The following is a 6,000-nucleotide window of genomic DNA, read 5'->3' on the forward strand; positions in this document are numbered from 1 at the left end:
GTAAGGAGATGATAAGCCCCAATGGATCAAGACTGCTATTACTCACACAGACAGCAAAAGCAAGGCCAGCCTCGTGCCAGCTTTCCCCAGCCACAGGATGACACTGAACCAGAGGGACCAGATGACAGGGAGCTTTATGGTAGATCTCTCTGCAGCTGAGAAGCCAACTATTAATAACTCAGCTGCAATCAGACAATTTTATGACCTGCCCTTACACTCTAAGTTGGGGGAGAAGGGTGTGGCAAGGTGGAAAGGCCTACACTTCACTGAAACTAGGCAAAGGGATGAGAAATGGCTTTATGGAATCTCCCAAAAGAAGGTGGCTCTTTACCAGGCTGCTTATCTCCCCTTATTCCAGGAGGAATCATAATGTGTTCTGACAAGACTCAAATTGGACAGTGGTCAAGCCTCCACTTTACCTTTACCTCCTGTGGCAAAGTTGTCAGGGCAGTGTATCAGAGCCATTTCTAAACAGCCTTCCACCACCCTGCCCTTTCATGTATCCAGCAAAGAATTCTTTTCAGGAGCATCAGTCACCCCAAGAGGCAGTCCAATTCATTGCGCTGGTGGGAGCTTGCACCAATAGGAGCTTGCTGCCTATTTATCTTAGGCAACATAAGTTGAGAGGGACCACAGCTATGCCTCCCAGTAGGATGATCAGACCCACTTGCAGGGTAGACCACAGCCAGTCTCCTTATCTGTAGCCAAACCACTGTATCCCAGATGTTACTGGGGATCAACCTTAGACCCTCCCTGTTTATGAGTCAAGAGATAGAGTTAGGACTTCCCTGGTGGTTCAGTGGGTAAGGGTCTGCCTGCCAGTGCAGGGGGCATTCATTGCATCTGGTCTGGGAAGATTCCACATGCCGCAGGGCAACTAAGCCTGTGCACCACAGCTACGGAAGCCTGCACATCCAAGAGCCCGTGCTCTGCAGCAAGGGAAGCCACCACATTTCCCTGCCTTGGGTAGGTATTGGGCTCTCCTATCTAGGGCAGTTTGAACTAGTTAGTTTTTCTAATTAGGAAGTCATCGATAGAATAATACCAAGGTGCTTCTCATGGGATTCCAGCCTACTCCGTGTCTTGGTCTATCCACTGGTGGCAAATCACAGGGGAATTCAGGTAGACCTGTGACAGCACTGAAAAGGTGTACTGAAACCCAAGCCAATAAAGACAAGCTGATTTTCATTATTTGGGTATAATGGAATGTTTAGAAAGACATTCGCAAGGTCTGTCCTCTCAGAGCCCAATAACGAGAGAGTTTTCGGAGGTCCTGGTGGTCCAGGGGTTGAGAATCTGCCTTGCAATACATGGCTCGTGGGTTAGGGTTCCCATGTGCTGTGGAGCGACTAAGACCCCTTATGCTGCAGCCAAATGAATAACTACATATTCAAAAACAAACAAAAAAAAAAACGAGAGGTTGTCATTATGGAAAGACTATCACTTTCCTCTTTTGGGACCCCTTGTATAATAGCCAAACCTACGCAGCCTTATGGCAGGTTTCTCTCCTTACTTTGTCCTGTAATGTGTTACCTTGACCTTTGCCGAGGTTTCCATTCTAGGAAAATGATTGCACGGTAGCTGAAGAGTTTCCCAGAGACATCCCCAAGAGCATGAGAAGATGTGGTTTCAGCCTTGGGCTGCCAGGGTTCAGTCTGAATTTGTGGTGGCAATTTCATCATCTACATTTTACCACAGTTTTTTAAAATTAATGGATAGGAAAATCTGCCATACAAAAAGAGTTTCTGTGGAACAACCAATTAACGTGCTTAGGAGTATACAACTTCACTCCCTCAAAGATTTGAGACAGCTTTCAAAAATATGTGTAGTACTAAAAGATTAGGGCTTTCCTGATGAATGAGCAGGTAGAGAATCTGCCTGCAGTGCTGGAGACACAGGAGACTAAGGTTCAATCCCTGAGTCCAGAAGATCCCCTGGAGGAGGGCATGGCAACCTACTCCAATATCTTGCCTGAAAAACCCCATGGACAGAGGAGCCTGGCGAGCTACAGTCCGAAGGGTTGCAGAGAGTTGGACACGACTGAACAACTGAGAACACACATTTCATCATCTGGGTATGCAAGTCTCCATACTGAATCCAGACCGAGGTCACAGCGGACTAAAAGGAAGTGCCTACTTGGCCACATTGGCACTCAGTGTGGGGCCGAAAAGGTCACATCCCCTTTTTTGGAGCAAAGACGGGGCTCCGTGGGCTGTCAGGTCAAGTGTGGGCTAGAACTCTGGCGCAAGGATCCAGACAGCTCATTACTCACACCAACAGCAAAAGCACGGCCAGCATGGTGTCCAGTTCTCACCCCCCTAGTGCTATAGGCTGACACTGAACTGGAGGGACAGATGACAGGAGGCATGGTGGTAGGCCACTCCGCAGCTGTGGAGCCAACTCTAAACTACGGCCAAGCAGTTGTGGGGCCTCGGGCCTTACTCTGCGAAGGGAGGGGGCCAGATAGAAAACCTGTACTCAACTGAAACTAGAAAGATGGATGAAAAATGGTCTCCCACAATATAGGAAGGCTCCCCTCTAGGCTGCTCTGTCCTCTTGCTCCAGGAATCATAGTGGCATGTTCTGTCAAGACTGCAGTCACCATGCACAAACCTTGCCCACATGGTCAATGTAGAGACATGCAAGGTTGTAAGGGCACCAAGGCAGTGCTGTTTCCCTACACGCTGGCCACTTCTGTTGGTACCCCTCAGACAACCACTGTTTTCATTTCTCTATAGCTTTGTTTTGCCTGTGCTTGAACTTCCTGAAATGGAATCACAAGCACTGCTTCACGCAGAGTTTCTTTACTCAACCTGTCTTTGAGATCCATCAGTGTTTGGTGCATGTACTTATAGTTTGTTCTTTTTTATTGCTATATAGACATTTGGGTGATCCCCAGTTTACTCTGGTTCTAGCTCCTCTCTCTCCTTCTGGAACTTCAGTTACCTTGGAGTCCCACATGTGTCTTAGGCTCTGTTCTTTCTATTTCTTCTTCTCTCTTTTTTAGTTTAAAAGTGAAACTATTAATTGCTCAGTCATGTTGGACTCTTTGCAACCCCATGGACTGTAGCACTCCAGGCTCCTCTGTCCATGGGATTTTCCAGGCAAGAATACTGGTGGTGGTGGTTTAGTTGCTCAGTCTTGTCTGACTCTTGGCAACCCCCTGGACTGTAGCCCACCAGGCTCCTCAGTCCAAGGGATTCTCCAGGCAAGAATATTGGAGTGGGTTGCCATTCCCTTCTCCAGGGAATCTTTCCGGCCCAGGGATCAAACCCACGTCTCCTGCATTTCAGGCAGATTCTTCACCATCTGAGCCACCAGGGAAGCCCTTTTTTAGTTTAGACGCTATAAACCTGACTTTACGTTCACTGTCTTTTGTTTAGGGAACGAATCCTGGGACTGTGTGTTTAGTCTGTATGTGATTTTATCCTTTAGTTCTATGAATTTTTAGAATTTGTAGTTTCAGAGATGACATTTTTCAGTTCTACCTGCTCCTTTGATTCTTTTAAAATGGATTCTAACCCTGTTGAAATTCTCTGTATTTGCATCTATTTTGTCCACTTTTTTCACTGTTTAACATATTAAGCATAGTTATTTTGAAATCCTTACCTGCCGAATCCAATATCTGGATCATTTGTGGGTCTGCTTCTATTGTTTTTCTCTTGTATATTGGTCCCATTTTTCTTCCTTTTTGCATGTTTCATACTGTTTATCACATGTTGTATTTTGGGTATAAAAGAAGGGTAAAATATTATGTTATTCCTTTCCCCAACTTCTCCCCGAGGGTTCCCAAAGGAGCTAGTTATCTTGATGTGATCAAGCATTGAGCTGAGTTGGGGCAGTTACAGTTCTGATAAACCTCAGATCTGGGAAAGCCTGGCCAGTCTCTGTCTCTCCAAATCTTTCAAATTCTGCTCCAAAGAGATTTTAAAGTTAGCTCTTTAGCCTCCCACAGTTTGAAAACCTGGCCAGTATCTTGAGGGAGAGATCAGTTCGTTTGTTTCAGGGCCCCTTCCTCTAAACCTCTGCCTTTCCAGCCCAGCCCCTGGCTGGTTGCCCGCACTGCTCCAGAATGTTCCATGGGGGAAACTGCTTTTGCATTTGGGGTTCCTCTAGGTGCCAATCTAGTACTTTGGCCACCTCATGCGAAGAGTTGACTTATTGGAAAAGACTCTGATGCTGGGAGGGATTGGGGGCAGGAGGGTAGAGTGGACGACATCGAGTTAGAGTGTGACTAAGTGAAAATTCAAACTGTGTCTTCATTAGAAGTGAAAAGTGGAACTGAAGAACTTCTGCTTCAGGGTAGGATGTGGTAGGTCCCCCAGACGACAGAGGATGAGATGGCTGGATGGCATCACCGACTCAATGGACTTGAGTTTGAGTGAACTCTGGGAGTTGGTGATGGACAGGAAGGCCTGGTGTGCTGCGATTCATGGGGTCACGAAGAGTCAGACACGACTGAGCAACTGAACTGAACTGAACCGAACTAGGTGCCAATCCATAGCATAGTCCCTGTAAGCACCATTTTTTCCCCTGGTCCCCAACAGCACCTCTTAATTCTGATCATCAGAGATGTCCCAAATCAGCAAATGTCTCAGGGAAGAGAATAGCTGTGCATCATCAGTTCACCTTGGAGGGGCTTTCTCCTCCTTGAAATTTTAATTCATATAGTCTTCAATTTCTTAACACTACTTGCCATTGTCTTTAAAAACTATTGTCTTCGTCTGTCATTTCCTCTTCTTTGCTGCAATGGGAGTAGGGGCTGGGGGACCGACCTACCACATCCTATCCTGAAGCAGAAGTTCTTCAGTTCCACTTTTCACTTCTAATGGAGACACAGTTTGAATTTTCACTTAGTCACACTCTAACTTGATTTCCTCTTGTTTAAACATGTATTAGGCCTTTGACTTTTCAACCCTTTGAAAGTAGATATCAACGGCTTCTTGAACTTTCTTGAAAGACGGTCATTTTTACTTCAAAATTCTTACTGCTTTGTCTTTTGGAGCTAAAAGTCTTCCTAGTTTCTGTTTTATGGTTTGTTTATACTTCTTTTTTTTTTTGGCTGCACCGCACAACATGCAGGATCTTAGTTCCTCAACCAGGGATTGAACCCACTTCAGTAGAAGCACAGAGTCTTAACTGCTGGACCACCAGGAAAGTCCTTCTTTGTCTTTTTGACCTACACCATTGCTGCTAGCAAAGTTTCAAATAACCTTTTAGGTTTTGGGGGACTTAAGGGAGGAAGTGAGGGCCCCTCATTGCTTGGTAAACTTGTCTTGAGAGATGCAAAGCATTTTCTTTCTCTCTGGCCACTCCATCCGCTCTGGGTAGAGCTCCAACTTTCCCTGACACTCTCCTCTTCCCTTCTGTATCTCCTGTGACTGTGGACACAGACTCAGGGTCTGTAAACATTTATAAGCTAATGACTTCCCTGGTGGCTCAGCTGGTAAAGAATCCACCTGCAATGTGGGAGACCTGGGTTCAATCCCTGGGTTGGGAAGACCCCCTGGAGAAGGGAAAGGCTACCCACTCCAGTATTCTGGCCCAGAGAATTTCATGGACTATATAGTCCATGGGTTGGCAAAGAGTCAAACATGACTGAGCAACTTTCACTTTCACTTTCAAACCTCAGCTGCCAGCCTTTACTTCCCTCTGAGCTTCCAGACTTACATGTCACACCTAGATCCCCACAGGCCCCTCAAATGCTTCTCCTAACTCGCCATCCTTCCCACGGCTCTGATCCTCTGCCTGGGCTCCTAATTCAGAAATAACACCTCCATCTGGTCTGAAGCCTGCACATCGTCTTGGTCTCTCCCTCCTCCCCAAGTCTCACATCCAACAGCTACCAACCACACCGCGTCAGTTCCGCCCTGGTAATGCTGCCCATCTTCCTCCTTTCCCACGGCCATGGTACAGGCCCTCTGGTCCTCCTAAGACCTCCCCTCCAGAGGACTGCACATGCTGAGAGCACCTGATGAGCACAAATGGGTTTATTATTTC

Source organism: Capricornis sumatraensis, chromosome 19 (genome assembly GCF_032405125.1).
Source record: "Capricornis sumatraensis isolate serow.1 chromosome 19, serow.2, whole genome shotgun sequence".
Taxonomy (NCBI): domain Eukaryota; kingdom Metazoa; phylum Chordata; class Mammalia; order Artiodactyla; family Bovidae; genus Capricornis; species Capricornis sumatraensis.